General features: G+C 43.9%; 1 protein-coding gene across 8 annotated transcripts in view; it reads left to right on the forward strand.

The window, feature by feature from the left end:
- RALY (RALY heterogeneous nuclear ribonucleoprotein) overlaps positions 1 to 16,198 on the forward strand; it is an 81,215-nt gene that overhangs the window by 13,330 nt on the left and 51,687 nt on the right. Inside the window, exon 2 of one of the 8 annotated variants that reach the window (XM_047746343.1) lies at positions 10,426 to 10,583. The exons of 6 other annotated variants lie outside the window; for them this stretch is intronic. The gene's annotated coding sequence lies outside the window, so the exon portion shown is untranslated. Of the gene's footprint in view, positions 1 to 10,425; positions 10,584 to 16,198 lie in introns of those variants that run through there. One more of the 8 variants, XM_047746349.1, reaches the window with a different exon arrangement.

Consider the following 16,198-nt stretch of genomic DNA (forward strand, 5'->3'; position numbering starts at 1 on the left):
CAGCAATAAACCTTCCCTCCTTGGATTGAGTTACTGTTTCAAGGGCAGCTAGTCTTTTTTTTTCTTTTCTGTTTGGCATAGGTGTTACTGCTTTTATGGAAATGCTGAGGAAATCTGGAGATGATAGAATAATGATGGAGTAAAGCACGGGAATGCCATCTTGATTCAGGGGAGAGCATAAGTTTAGCATTGTACTCTTCACGCCAAGGATGTTTGAACTTAATGGGGCAGTTGTGCTCTTTTGCAAAGAAAAGGAACTTGGAGTTGTGGAAATCAGGGACAAGAGTTTTAAAGATATCGCTTTGAGGGGAACTAAGCTGCTGAGCCTTCATTTTACTGGCTAGCCAAGCCATTAAAATGAATGTGGTATATAGGAGTGAATGTGGTATATAGAGCAGTGGTTTGAGTCTGTAGTTATTTGGGTGGCAGATAGTCGGCGCTGGGTCCAGACTGACATACAGCTGTAAGTAGTAAAGTCAAAAGTCCAGAGAAGTAAGGTTCAGGGTGTTTGTATCCTTAGAGTGCCTTGCATGTAATAGGTACCTAATATCTTTAAATCTTTATTTTTAAAAAATTTTTGGCAGTTGATTAAGCCAAAGGCTGTGGAATCAATGGGTTCTAAAGCTCAGAAGCCAAGTGGTCTAGGACCCTGGATAGCTCCTTAGAAAAGCAATGTTCCTCTGACAAAAGTTAGGCATCCTTAGGGGACTCCTAAATCCTTCCTGTTCAGAACTAGTCAGAGGATTTTTTTTTAAATATTTTATTTATTTATTTAACAGAGATCACAAGCAGGCAGAGAGGCAGGCAGAGAGAGGGGGGAAGCACGCTCCCCTCTGAGCAGAGAACCTGATGCAGTGTTCGATCCCAAGACCCTGAGATCACGATCTAAGCCAAAGGCAGAGGCTTAACCCACTGAGCCACACAGGCGCCCCTAGTCAGAGAATCTTATCCTCTAGATCAGGGATTGCAAACTGACAGCCCCTTGGGGTGTTTCTGGCTTGCATACATATTTTGTTTGACTTGACCAGTGTTTTTATGTTTTGTTTTGAATTGGACCCCAGCCTGCGGATATTAGGGCTGCCTTTCAGTGGATTTCCTTGTGTGGGCTATGAGGTTGACTGATTGCTCCTGAAGAGGGAGGAGGATTTTTTGAGGAAGTATCAGGGGCTGGAACAATTTTCCTATTCACAGAAGTGGGACTAGCACCCTGCTATTTTATGGAAGAGTTCACTACCAGGGACTCATTGTGACTCCTTGTGCACTGTCTTTTCCATGTTTAAGAAGCTTGTAGCTTGGCTTTTTTTATTTTTTGGCACAAGGATGTGATTCTGATCTTTGGGTAAGTCTGCATTACCAGCTTAGTTTGGCAAAAATGCTTTTGTTAAAGAGTTACGTTCTTCATTTCTGTTTATTTCACATCCTGTCGTCTTATTGGCTGGCTTATTTACTTACTTTTTTTTTTTAAAGATTTTATTTATTTATTTGACAAACAGAGATCACAGGTAGGCAGAGCAGCAAGCAGAGAGAGAGGGGGAAGCAGGCTCCCTGCTGAGCAGAGAGCCTGATGCAGGGCTCTGCCCCAGGACCCTGAGATCATTACCTGAGCTGAAGGCAGAGGCTTAACCCACTGAGCCATCCAGGCGCCCCTTGGCTTGGCTTCTTTAGATAGGGCATATTTGTTCTCAAGTTTGTCAAAGCTCTCACCATTTCCTTTTGTTTCTATAATACCCAAGTCCAGTGCCAATTGCCATTTACCACCGGACTGGAACTTTTTTCTTCAAAACTCTAAATCAGCTGTGCTTATTTTTGCTACCTGCTTGGTCCTTTTGGGCCAACCCTGCTCTAGATGGAACTCTGTAATATTGGAGGGACTTAGCCCAGTTACTGTGCTTCTTAGTCCCCTGGGACTAGATGAATTATCTTCATTTTATTAGAAACTTTGGTATCCCTACTGGCTAGTAAGTCTGTCTCTTGGCTTGTCTTAGAATTTCACAAGGACAACAAACTAGTCAAGGCTCAGTGAACCATGTCCTTGTAAAATTAGCATTTTTTTTTTTTTTTTTTTTGCAATCTCTAAAACTCACAAGTTTGTGTGGCAGGGGTGGATGGGGTATGGAAGCTGGGTCCCAGTGCCTCATGAAAGAAACCATGACCTCTAATACAGAATTGTTTTACTTAGGAATTAGTCCCTGGTCTTTATCCCACCTAGCTGTAATGAGCAGCAACTCCTGTGTGTTGAAAGTAGGTGACTTTTTCTGAGTGACTTCTTGTTGCCTGTTCCCTTTGGCTTCTTGCAATTACTGTAACATCATCTTGTATGTGGAGCATCATGGTAATTTCCATGACAACTGGTCATGATTTCCCAGATAAAGGGAGAAAGCTAATAAGTGTTAGGAACTCAAAAAGGATATTGGGCTAAGTTCTTGTGATGCTAGTAGAATTTTGAACTGGAAAGGACTTTTCAGCAGCAAAGTCTTAATTAAACCTTTTCCTTTTATAGACGGGTCCCTGTTTGAGATCCTTAGCTTAGTGTTCCTTTGTGCTCCCTACTCTATGGCTTTTTTCCATTAAATCCTACTGGACCATGAGCTCCACAAAGGCGGGAACCATGCCTGTCTTGTTAATTACTGTTTTCCTGGTCCCTACCATAGGATCTAAGTATGTTTTGAGTGAGTAGATAAACTATGTTAGAGTTTCTCAAAATGGGACACATGGGTGCATATTGGGTGATACATGAAATCATGGGATAAAACATACTTCCTGAAGTGTCAATGTACTCAGATTTTTTGAAGGTGAATTAGTGTAAATATAATTGGTAATTGAAAAGTTTACTCATTAAATCATGTTGGTATGGATTTTTTTTTTTAAAGATGAGAAGGCATTAGATAAATTACAGGATTACAGTAGGCTCTTTGACTTTTACCCCATGGGGTCTAGGGTTGCCACAACTCTGATTTTATTTATTTATTTATTTATTTTAGACAGAGAGCACACACAATGTGGGGAGGGACAGAGGGAGAGAAATCTCCAGCAGACTCCTTGCTGATCGAGGAGCCTGAAGCTGGGAGCCCAATATCACAACCTGAGCCGAGACCCAGAGTCAGATGCTCAACCGACTGAGACATCCAGGTGCCCTAAGAACTCTGATATTTCTGAGAAGCAAGAAAACTAACTTTTTAAAAACGAGATCTGGGGTGCCTAAGTGGTTCAGTGGGTTAAAGCCTCTGCCTTCGGCTCAGGTCATGATCCCAGGGTCCTGGGATCAAGTCCCACATAGGGCTCCCTGCTCAGCAGCGAGGCTGCTTCCCCTTTTCTCTCTCTGCCTGCCTCTGCCTACTTGTGATCTCTGTCATATAAATAAACAAAGTCTTAAAAAACAAACCAAAAACATGAGATCTGATTGGAATGTTAGCAATTAATTGAAAGGTTTTTTAAACAAATTTATGTGGGTCAGACAAAACACATCTTTGGGCCTGAGCATCTGTTTGTGACCTAGGAGATAAACAGGTCTGAGCAAGGAACTAGACTTTGGACAGGGCCAAATGGATGATAGTGTCAGGGACAGCTGCCATTCTGGGTTTGACTTCTCCTTGGCTTCATACTGGTCATAGCTCAGAGTGGAAAGAATGAAGTTATGCCTTGGTAGGTTAGGAAAATTCCCATATTGCATATCACCCTCTGTGGGAAACACATTCTGTAAATTCATAGGCTATCTTAACCCCTAAGAGAGCTTCACCTTTATTACCCTTGTTTTGCGGGTGGAATTGAGGTCCAGGGAAGGAAGCAGAACTTTTCTGAGGTCTTGGGCAGGCCCTGCGTCAAACTCCAGACCTTTATTTGGTGTTTCTGCCTCACACACCTTCAGGGCATGCAAGGTGTTTTGGCTACTTTAGAGTGGTTAGTAGAGCTGGGGCAAACTCCGTTTCTTGGCATAACTGTCATTTTGTGCAAAGGAGGGTTGAGGTGGCAGTTAGTAATGTGCTCCGTCTTAGCGCAGAGGGTCTATTTCTGTCACTAGCATCAGATTGACCTTATTTTTTCTACCTAGAAAGATATACAGGACAGCTCAGCAACAAGAAACCTCAGTGCCATCGTGCTTTCCTGCTTCTTCTGTTTCCTCTCCTCCAGCTACTTTCTCCTTGACCCTACTGCCCTACTTTGTGCATCACTTCCCCCCAACTCCTAATCCCCACCCTTTTATTCCTTGTTTTTCTGACTGTTGCCTGCCCTTCTCCTCCATGGGAAATTCTTATAATGCCTCTGTAATAGGCAGAGCCTGAGATTGGACCTGTTTGCAGAGTTTTTGAGGGGACTTGCTCTAAAGTAGGGCAACTAAATAAAGGAGATTAAACATTTTGAAACTGTCCCCATTCTCCACCTCACCCCAGGTTGGAAAGGATAAAATCTCAACTCTGGGTTTGGCTGCAAGGCTCATACAGTCTCATGCCACCTTACTATGCTGCCTTTTGTCAGCAGCATGGTAACACCCACTGTTCCCCGTGTTCCTGCTCAGTTCAGAATGACTTTGTTGTTTGACTGTCTCTGAGTAGAAAGCTCTCAGCTCCCTGCCCCCTTAACCAGACAAGCTCCTGTTCATTTTTTCAAAGCATTTCAAATGCCATCTTCTCAATGAAGCTTTCCATGGTCATTCCATAAGCAGAGTTCTTTACACTTTGCTTCTAGTTCTGTAGTTGTACTCTGCTGTTGTATCACACCCAAATCTCTCATTCATGAAATTAAGATCTTATGGGCCAGGGAACAGTATACTACTTATCCTTTTTCTTTGTGTCTTTGTAATAGTCCTGGCATAAATAGTACTTGGAGAATGAATAACAGAAACGTATGTGTACTGATACCTTACCTTGGTGTAAAGTTGAATGTTAAATGCTACAGGTCAAATATGACAAAGTGCTGTGGAAGTTTATGGGACTTCTTGAGAGCTAACTTCTAACTGGGAGAAATCTTGGAAGCTTCTAAAAGCTGGTAGCCTTTGAAAATGTCCTTGAAGATTTAGAAGTTGAAAAGCTTGGCAAAGATGGTGGGAAGAACATTCCAGATGGAGGCAGTGGTTGCACTAAAAGCAATGAGGAAGTGTAGAGATGAGGCCTCACCACCTACACCTACATCCCTTTAGCCAGAATTCCTGCTAGAGTGTGTGCTGTTTCTTTAGGCCAGCCTAAAAGAAATTGTCTTTTCCTGTCTTTTCTACCTTTTTTCTTTCTTCTTTCCTTCTCTTCTACCTATCTCTTACAAACTACTTGCCTTTTATTTTTGTTTTTTTTCCCCCAACCTTTCCCCTTTCTTTAATCTTCTCGTTTCTCCAGTCCTCCTACATTTAAAAAAATTTTTTTCTTTACTTTTTACTTTTCTCTACCTGCTTTATTCTTTCTTGCCCTCTTTCCCAAGTTACCCAGGAAATCCAGTCCTTTGGGTTGAGATGTGAATCAGCTATACAATATTTAACTTCAAATAAGCACCTCCCCTTGTGAAGCTGAAAAATAATCGTGGCATAATTGCTTCTTATGTGTCTGTTGTTTTTTATTGGCATTGACTTTATTTAACCTCCCACGATGCTGGGGGTGTTGTTATCATTTTTCTTTTTTTTAGTAGCTGTCATAATGTCATTTTTAATGAGGAATTTCTGCAGACAGGCCTGCCCTTGAGTGGTATGAGCCTTCAGGCAAAGCTAGGGCTGGATGAGTCAGAGATGCTCAGGCATCTGTTTTCTCATGTATCAAGTGTCTAGGCCACACATACTCCCTCTCCTGTCCCTACAAGTTCATATGCTTTGCAATACATAGACACAAAATTGAGTCACAAAGGTGTACACATTGCTTCTCTACCTTACATTTTCAAGTTACCAACTCCCTCCTCTTGCCATGTACCCACACATTTATCCTCCAATACCCCCATCCCACTGTTTTCTAACCAACTATTCAGAATTGTATGTGTTACGGAGGTGTCTGCAAGCTTTATAGACACCACACCGTTTCCTTACATATCCACACAAGTCCTTCCCTATATACAGACACATCTCCCCATGCTCTGTGTCTCACACTCAATACCACACCATCTCCTGCTATTCTTTACATAGCCTCTCCTTTGGGTATTTCTAATCTTCATCATAAGAGACATTATAGTTTTGAAAGGAAATGTCTTTGCTGACAGCCACACTAGTGGACTGTTAGAAGTCTGAACCATTTATGACAGATACTTCTGAAGCCCCTAGAATAACCTTGTTATGGTTGGGGCGAGGGAAGCCTGAGACAGACAATAGAGGATTACTTCTAAATGGCACTATTGGGATGCCTGGGTGGCTCAGTGGGTTAAAGCCTCTGCCTTCGGCCCAGGTCATGATCCCAGGGTCCTGGGATTGAGCCCCGCATCGGGCTCTCTGCTCAGCGGGGAGCCTGCTTCCTCCTCTCTCTCTCTGCCTGCTTCTTTGCCTACTTGTGATCTCTGTCTATCAAATAAATAAATAAAATCTTTAAAAAAAAATAAATGGCACTATTACGACCGAAGGTAGATTTGAACCTAGGTGCAAACTGGTCCTGTGATTTCAGGGTTCACTTTTACTGGAACATGATCATATTCAGGAAAAGAGAGCCACTGCATATGTTCCATATCCCATTCTCTGGGGTGGGACCCAGATAACTATATTTTTAACAAGTTCCCAGAGTCTTTTGTTGTGTAGCCAGGTTGGGAAGCAGTTATCAAGAAGAAAGAAATAGAGGTAACATGTGCATTATCTTTTTTGTACCACTTTGGACAAATTATCTTTTCTGGACTTCTGCTTTCTCCCCTGTAATGTAACAAAGCTCATGCTCATAAAGGACTGACCCACCCTTCCTTCCTTCCTTCCTTTAAGTAAATCCTAAATGTGGCTTTTTTTTTTTTTTTTAAGATTTTATTTATTTGACAGAGTGCATAAGCAGGGGGAGCGGCAGATGGAGGGGGAAGGGAGAAGCAGGCTCCCCACTGAGCGGGAAGCCTGATGTGGGGCTCAATCCCAGGATGGTGGGATCAAGACCTGAACTGAAGGCAGTCACTTAGCCAACTGAGCCATCCAGGTGCCCCAAGGACCCTTTCATCTCTTAAAATTTTATGCTGCTTTATGATGAATTCAGTCTGGTATCCTCTTTTACCAAAGAAGTGGTGGCTCTCTGGGTCTACCCTGGGCAGAGCATTTCAGGCTTTGGCCAGAGACCAGCAGAGGCAGCCTAGGCCCTGACCTTCTGTCAGAAGCAGTGACACAGGTCCTGATTAGAAATGGATCAATAATGGGCCTGCAGCCAGCCCAGGGGAATCCTGGGAGGAGGTTAGAGTGCTCCTAGCTGGGGAGAATCTGATTACCATGAAGTGGCTTTGGTTATACTTGTCAGCACAATTCTGGTGTAGCCTTCTTCCCTGGGACCAGCAGGCAGGGCTACCCCAGCAGAGAAATGGTTAACTTGTATCCCCCTTTGATATGTTTTCCTCATCTCTGTAAACTTAAACATAATATGCTACATAGTATAGCTGCCCTCTTAGGATGGAAAAATTGTTTATTGAATACCTACTAAGTGTTAAATACTGGTTTAAAGCCCATTTGTATGTTTATTTCTTCTACTGTAACAACCTACTGGGATAGGTTTGAAAAGGAAGCTGCAGCTCAGAGAAGTGAAATGACTTGGCTGTCCTAGTCACATAGCGTGTTCTGTATTGTACTACATTAGATTTCTGAGCATTTGCAGCACTGATTCCAAGCTGATGAAGTGTTTTCTACCAGGGCGATCCTTTATCTTTCTCCAGATTGAACTGGAGGTCAGGCCCTCTCCCTGGAGCCCTTCAAAGACTGGAGGAAATTCTTTAAAATCATTGATGAAGAGGGTGGGGGGAGATGCTCTGCTTGGTTTTGCTTTCTCATCTCCTTTCCAAGGTCCCTAAGGAATGAGCAGGCTGTAATGGGAGAGATCAATCATCATTTGGGATCAATGGGAGGACTTCCTCCTGCTTGGAATGTAGAACTGGCCCTGTGCAAGGAGGGGGAAGGGACTCATGAACTGGGTATTTGTAGGGATTGTAGTACCTGAGGGCATAACGTGCTTAGCTACCAGTTTTGGTCAGACCAAATTGCCCCTGTAGTTGGTCATTCAACAAGTATTTATTGAGTGGTACCTGAGTAGCTTAGTGGATTAAGCCTCTGCATTCGGCTCAGGTCATGATCCCAGGGTTCTGGGATCGAGCCCCACATCAGGCTCTCTGCTCAGCAGGAAGCCTGCCCCCCCCCACCTCTCTTGCCTACTTGTGATCTCTGTCAAATAAATAAAATCTTCAAAACAAAATAAGTACTTACGGAGTATTTCAAATGTGTCAGGGCTTGTGCTAGTGCTAAGAATTCCCATATGAAGACCCAGTTCCTGCCATGAAAAGACCTTATGATCTAGCATCAGAGTCAAACAGGAAACAACCACAGTATTCTTTGTATGCTTAATGGAGGCATGCGCAAGGGATCCTGGGTTTACAGGCATGAAGGTGGGCTTTCCTGGGGAGGAGAAGTTTGATTTGTGCTTTGAAGGAAGAGGGAGAGTTGAGGCAGGCAAGGCAAGGAGGGTCACTCTAGACTAGGGAATTAGTACAGAGAAACCCATAAAAATGTGACCAGGAGCTCCTAACAGAGGGATTGTCATTAATGCACTCCCTAACATGTAGCAAATCAGATTGTCAGCCCTAAGCTCTTGCCCCTTGCCAGACTTGGGGCTGTAATAGGAGCTACTGAGTGGCAGTAATACAGGAACAGGAGGTGGGGAGAAGGAAGTAGATTTATTAGCAGATACTGACTGAGACTTAGTTTCAGGGAGAGAACTAAGGAAGAAGACTAAAGAGCATCTGTCCTCTGTCCTCTGGGCCAAGCCTACAGAGGTGTGTGCTGGGCTTCTAGGCGGTGGTTTGAAAGCTCATCTGGCCCAGGCGCATGGCTTTGCTTCTCCCCTGGCAATATCCTTTGCTCTGCTCAGCCCGCCCCTCCTTTCTATGTTCTTTCAAAAAAGGAAATTAATGGAATCTGTTCAAAATACCCCTGAAATGAAATTACATTTTTAACTCTAATTACCCTAATTAAAATTTGACAGCCATAATCCTGGAATGGCAGATATGCTAAGTACCCCATGCCTGTGACAAGCTCACTTACCCAGATGGAATGTTGTTGTGTTGTGGGCTTAGGAGAAAAATTCTTCTGTGTGTTTGTTTCGTTTTTTCCCATCAGCAGTTTAGTGTTTGGCCTCATAGCTTCCCCAGGCTAGGATAGCCATACTCGTGGGCTATAGGCTTGCCCAGGACCTTTAACACTCCATAGAGATCCCTTTGCAGAGGTGATGCTCCTAATGATTCTTAGCACATACTTTTGAGTTTCCTCTTCATTTGAGGTTGGACTGCATGCCCTGAGCCTTTCCCTGGGTGAAATCCCCCACCTTCAGGGACCAGGGATCTGTGCTTGTTAGAAGGCTGTCTGCTGATCTAGGGCTAAATATGGGCCTGGGATCATTTTATGGCTGATATTAAGAATACAGTTTGAGGTCAGGGATAGAGGTTTGAAAATAAGATCCCTCTTTTCACATATCTCAGCAAAGGCTAGAACCACCTAGCAAAATGGTCTTAACCAGTTACTTGGCGAGTCCCTAGGAACACAGAAGGGAGGGGGCAGCTCTTGAAGGCTCTGTTGATGCTGTGAGTCATTTCATGGTTCTGTTAGAAACAAAGTTCTCCATGTTCTGGTGACCTCCTTTTAGCTTACAAGCCAAACCTGTTCAGTCAGTGGACACTGGTTGCTATGTTAGGTACTACAAGGAATACAGAGTTGAATATGACACAGTGCTTGCCCCTGTGAAGCTGGCAATTGTCGGGGAATGGAGAGGCAGTGGTGGGTGAGGGACAGCCATATATAGATGACTAATTATGTAAGGCAAACAAGGCCTTTTCACAGGCATTGCCATTTGAACTTGTCCCTGAATAGACATTATTGGGAGAGGAATGGAGGGCATTGCAGGTGTTGGGGAATAACAAGTGAAAGGTAGGAAGTTGCCAGGTGATAGCCTGCTGTGATTGGAGAATAGTGTGCAGGGGAAGGATAGTAGAGGGTGGGGGTAGAGTTTAAACTTTATTTTGTAGACAAAGGGGATCCATGAGGGTATGGGGCTTCTCATTTGAGTGTGTATGATGGATTGGGAGATGGGGTGATTAGAGACAGTAGATTAGTTAGAGCAGGTGTCCACAAACTGTGGCCTGTGGGCTGAATCCAATCTGCTTGTTTTCATAAAATTGTACTGGGGTTCAGTCACACATGTTTGTTCTCTATGAGTATTTTCATATTACAGTGGTAAAGTTGAATACTACAGAGACTGCTATAGCCCATAAAACCTAAAATATTTACTCTCTGGCCCTATACAGAAAAAGTTTGCTGGCCTCTGAGTTAGAAGGCAGTTACCGAAGTTCCGTAAGAGACTGGACCTGACATGAATCGGAGGTATCAAATGAGACTTTCCAGAAGCTACAGCATGATTTAGCAGAGGACACTGGCCCTGCCTACCTCTCAAAACTTTATAAAGGTCAAATTTGCTGAAAATTACCATGGTCACAAAAGGACACAGGATTCCAAGTCCGATTTACTTATTAGCCTATTGCTTATTATTAGCTTATTACTTATTCCTTATTAGCTGTGTGACCTTGGACAAATCACCTAACTTGTCGAAAGTTCCGGTGACTATGATAAATAGGATGAAGAAAAGACTCATTCAGATTCTTCCACTTGGTGCAGAGCTCTTACTCTGCCACTTCTCTGTGCTTCACTTCGAGTTTATAAGTCTGAGTGCCCTCTGGTAGAAAAGACAAATATCCTCAAATCTGCAACATAGTTTGAGTTGAGAAATTGGGGATGGGTGGGCAAGAGGGTTTTGATCACCCAGAGCACCTGGTGTCGTGGGAGAGGGCTCATGACCTTTGAGGACTCTGTGTGCCCTTTTTCTTCCTTAACTGCTCACACTTAATCTGGCCACATTGAACTTCTACCCTTCAGCTTCCAGAGCATACTAGGCCTCTGTAAAACCAAAGGCTGGATTTATTTCTCCATCACCTCTCCCAGCCAGAAGCTGCATATGTACCACTTGACATGCCTTATGAGTTGCTCCCTGTCACTACACTGAACCCCCTATGCCTTCCCTTTTCCTAGAACATTGTGCATCTGCCCTGTAAGATAGAAAAAAAACACTAGATGGGGAGACTGCAGGGGTGGGTTCTGAATTTACTTCCCTTTAGCTTACTGTGTGACCTTAGCCCCTTTGTCTCTGGTCCTTCTGTAGGCTCCAGTACAAATGACTTTAGCCACTTCTTAGAATTTGAGATTTCTTCTCTGAGACCCTGACTTCAGATTAGAGGCTTCCCCCACCCCCCATGTTTGCTCCTTCCTTTCAGTCTAAAATATTAGCATATTTCAACACTTCATCTACTTGAGATTCACTGCCTTTGACTGTGAGGAGAGTAGTCCTATCTCTAGCTGTTTTTACTGGCAGGTTCCAGGAACTGGCACTCAGTCTAATTACCAGAATGGAACAGACTCTGGAGTTCAGGTCCATGTGATCCTAGAGGTTCAGCAAGGCATGGGCAGTCTACTTCAGTACAGACAAACATTTGGCCCTGGGCATCCTTACACAGTAGATCCAGGCAATTTATGGACTTTTTCCTATTTATCTCACAATTCTGAGGTAGGTGATGTTATCTCTATCATAGACAGTGGGAACTTAGTTTTAGGGGATCATTCAGTAGACAGTGACTGACTCATTGAATATATGGGGAAACAAATATTTCTTTTTTCCAAGTAGGGGAGAGTGATAGAGGACAGAGACAGGTAAATAGTGATGAGAGCTCTAAGAGGATACAGAAGTGCATTTAAGGAACAGTGCCTGAGGATACGCAGTTTAGGTAACAGAGTCAGAGCTCAAACCCAGGCCTATCTGCATGCTGTTTTCTACTGTACCATGGTCCCTTCCCTGCTGAAGAGTGGGGAGGGCAGCAGACTCAAGTGCAAGTTCACGTTCCTAGGTAATCTCTGGAGAATGACCACTGATGAGGAAATCTGGCCTTGGATTCCAAGCTAGGCTTTAGTCCTTGGAGGGCCTGAGTTGCTAGGCAGGTGACTAAGGCAGGGGTTATCACGTGGACTTAGGCCCATTTATAGAATAGAGCACATGATTTTGTGACCTCTAGAAGGTGAAGTCTGGTGGTCAGTACTGGCAGTATCCTAGAATACCACAGGGAGCCCACCTTTAACTCTGTGGTAGCAAATGAGGAGGAAGCGTTGATATCCAGGCCCCGTGGGTAGGGAATGGTGGTTGCAGCTAAGACTGATTTAAATATTTCCTGCTTAGAGTCAGAGTTAGTTCATGGACTGGATTGGAGTTGCTGATTCCTACCTGAAATCATAGAGTTAGGATAGACAGTGAGAGGGAAAGGAAAGAGGTTTTAGAGACTGACAGGAGCTGGTCTTCAGGCTAAAAAAATAACCCTTGTTAGTTTCTACACATTATTCCAGCTTAAAAACTTGATCCATTTTCTTCTCAGTGCAGCCATTGTAAATGCTGGCTGCTTTTCCCAGAGACCCTGTCTTCTTTTTTTCTGACTGTGGCTATCCAGGCAGGCCGTTGGCTAGCTCTAGGCTGTAACATCTTTTACTCCTGCTGCTTCACCTAGGGTCCTCTCCTTTGAAGCTCCCAATAGTGCTAGATTCAGTTTCTTCATCTGTGACATACGAGGATTGGTCTAGGAGACTGAGGTCCAAGTGTACTATCCTCAGGACCTCCTTTAGTCATCAGACCTGAAGTTCATTTTTAAGGCTGACTCTGGATCCCACCTTATAGTCTTCATGTAACTGAAACGAATCCCAGTCTTTTTTTGCCTGACCATCTACTTGTGATTTTAATTTTGAGGTAAAACTGGCATTATCTCTCCATCCTGCCCTTCCATCCCAGAACTGAGATTCTTTGGGGCTGAGTCCGTATCTACAGAACATTTTTGTTGCTTTTTAAGTACCTGTTCAAAACCATTATGTGTTGGGGTGCCTCAGTTGGTTAAGCATCTGACTCTTGATTTCTGCTCAGGTCATCATGTCATGGTTGGAGATTGAGCCCTGTGTCTGGTTCTGCGCTGGGCATGGCCCCATGCTTAAGATTCTTTCTCTTTCTCTCCCTGTGCTCCTCTCCACCCCCCACCCCCATTATTGTGTGCCCTCTTTCTGTAAAAACAAAACACAAAGCAAAACAAAACAAAACCAGTATGTGAACTTGAAACTTGCAGTTCCTGGCTCTACACCAAGGACACCTCCAAAGTCATTCTGTGTTGTAGGAAGTCTGGATGATGTGGGAACTGTCCTCCTTGGGAGTAGGAGTCTGGCCCTTAAATTGACTTCCTTCTGTGACTTTGGACAGATCCTTTTCCCACTCTGTTCTGTCCTTCATAAAATGGTAGGGCCACTTCCAGCTAAGTCGGCGTCTACACAGTTCAGTTGCAGAGGACTGTCTGGCCCAGGCTTTGGTGTGTGGGTTACCAGTTTATAAAGCCATAGATTCTCCCTTCCAGCTAGGGAGGGGGAAGGGGAACCATCCAACTGTCTCATTAGCATGGAGAAAAGAAAACAATAATTACTGGTGCCTCCCTTGATGATTCCTGCAGGGTTGGTACTTCTAGGGAAGGAGGAGGGGGAAACTGGATACAGCTTCAGCTAAGGAAGGAGAAGTGCTATTAGCTGTTCAGAAAATTCAGAGGCAAGAATGATTGTCCTGCACATCTGTTGTATCCTCTGGACATTCCTCCAGGCAGCCTAGGGACTGCCTGGATTGAGTTTCATCTATTTATGGCATAAATAATGTTCTCGTACATGGACATGGATTAGGCTCAAGAGCCCTAACATCACCTGTCAATAAGAAACCAGCTGCCCTCGAGCCTCCTTCTGTGATATGTTGGGCATCCTGACACCTGTCTTTGTTGGGGAGGAGAGGAGGGTTTTACTGAGCTATTTTGTGACCTGGCTGCATTTTTATGATGTTGTGAGTCATCTTTTTAGCCCCCATGGCAAACCACAGCCAGTTGGTTTATTATGCCTAGGCATAGGCAGCCACACAATAGAGTCAGTCACAAGAGTCAAGGTCAGGTATCCTTGTGAGTGGGAGGAGTCTGGTAGAACTGCCCAACTAAGGGATTTGGTCAAGGCTGGGAAAAGCAGGCCTCACAAGGATTGAGGCAGTTAGTTTTGAGGCTCAGAGGTTAGTTTTGAAACTAAGAGGTTAGGGTGCAGCTGGAAAAGAGCTAACAAATAGATTGGCAAGCATGGCTCCTAGGACAAGGGCTCTTTGCTTAGTGGCCAGTCTTATATTCTCTGCTGGATGTGGGCAGTTGTACACCCTCAAGTGCTGATCGAAGCAGAAGTGGGTCTGAGGCCACCTGCAGGTGAGCCCTTTCTGATTGCTCTTGGAGCTGTTAATGCTATGATTATTTCCTAGGGCTGCTCATTCTTGCCTTGGTTGCCACTTCAGAGGCCAAGAGAACCCAGCTTCTATATCCCTTCCCCTCTCCAGAAGACAATAACACTTCAGCAATCTTTTTCAGTCAGTCTTCCTGTAGGCCCTGGAGATTCTTCTTCTCTAAACAGCAAGGGTTTGATAGGGACATGCTATTTTAAAAAAAAAAAGAAAATTTTTTTTACAAATGTGGAAGATGATTTCTTCTATCAAAATCTTTCCTTAGCCCCCTGAAGCACTCCTTTTTCTTGTCCCTGGCCTTTTGCTTTGCTCCCCACCCTCCCAAAAGCCTTTGATGTCCAGGACGCCGTTCTTCCCCAAATCTTCTCTTAATTCACTTCCTGCTGCCTTTCCCCTACTTACCAGCTGTAGTTTCTGGATTCTCTCTCTCTCTTTTCTTTTTTTTCTGGTGGCATGCTCCAAAATAATGACCTGGCTCAAGGGAAAGAGTGCTTCTTTTCAGACTAAGTTGTGGTCATCTGGACCATAATAAAGTGCTTCCCAGAAATAGAGACAATATGCACATCCAGGACACAGTATATACTGAGTTTTGCAAAGGTATTCATAGCACTGTATTCCCTCCCAGTATTAGGTGTTTTGATCAGGTATTTGAGTTCAGCCTGGGCTTCTTGACTGTTTGATACAGTCTTAAAATACCTTATCCAGTTTGGGAATAGTCCCTCTCTCCTCTCTTACTGCAACAACCGGCTGAGAACCCCTTGGGAAGGCCTGGTAAGTCCTACAAGTCTGGATCTTGATGGTACACTTGCATTCCACCCTTGCCCATCTTTTCCCCAGGCATGCAAAACCAGTAGTTGCTTCCTCAAGTACAAAATGGGAGAATTTGGGGATGCTTGGGTGGCTCAGTTTGTTAAGCTTCTGCCTTTGGCTCAGGTCATGATCTCAGGGTCCTGGGATTGAGTCCTGCATCAGGCTCCTTGCTCAGCAGGGAGCCCAGTTCTCCCTCTGCCTGCTTCTCAGTCTGCTTATGCTCTTTCCCTCTCTGATAAACAAGCAAACAAACAAACAAAATGGGAGAATTTCGTCCACTTCCTAAAACTTTATTATTGGTGTCTGTATGTAGTGGCGGGGGCAGCTTATTTTTGAGCATGAGAAAGTACAAGGTATATAGTAGAAAGAATAGTCTTTGAAGTCAGACCTTGGTTCCAGTAAGTTCTGTTTCCTAGCTGTGTGGTATTAGGTAAGTTATTTCTCTGAGGCTCAGTTTCCTACTAAGATAGGGATTTTACAGACCTCAAAAGGTGATTAGGAATAAATAAAAATAATTAAGGCTTTGGGCATAGGACTTGATACATAATAGGTAATGGCAAACGTGCATTTCTTTTCTTTTTCCTCTTAGGCCTTTTTATTGCTTCTGATTCATCCTTTTGTGGTACTTAAATGGAATAACAATCCCTATCATTGAGCCAGACTCTGAGGTATGGGCTTTCTCATGCTGTCTCATTTATTTTTTCCAATAAAACATTTATGAAGCAGAAACCTTTTTTTAAAAAAGTTATTTTATTTTATTTTTTATTTGACAGAGCACAATCAGGGGGAGCAGCAGGGAGAGGGAGAGGGAGAAGCAGGATCCCCGCTGAGCAGAGAGCCGACGTGGGTCTCAATCCCAGGACCCTGGGATCATGACCTGAGCT

Source organism: Lutra lutra, chromosome 9 (genome assembly GCF_902655055.1).
Source record: "Lutra lutra chromosome 9, mLutLut1.2, whole genome shotgun sequence".
Classification (NCBI taxonomy): domain Eukaryota; kingdom Metazoa; phylum Chordata; class Mammalia; order Carnivora; family Mustelidae; genus Lutra; species Lutra lutra.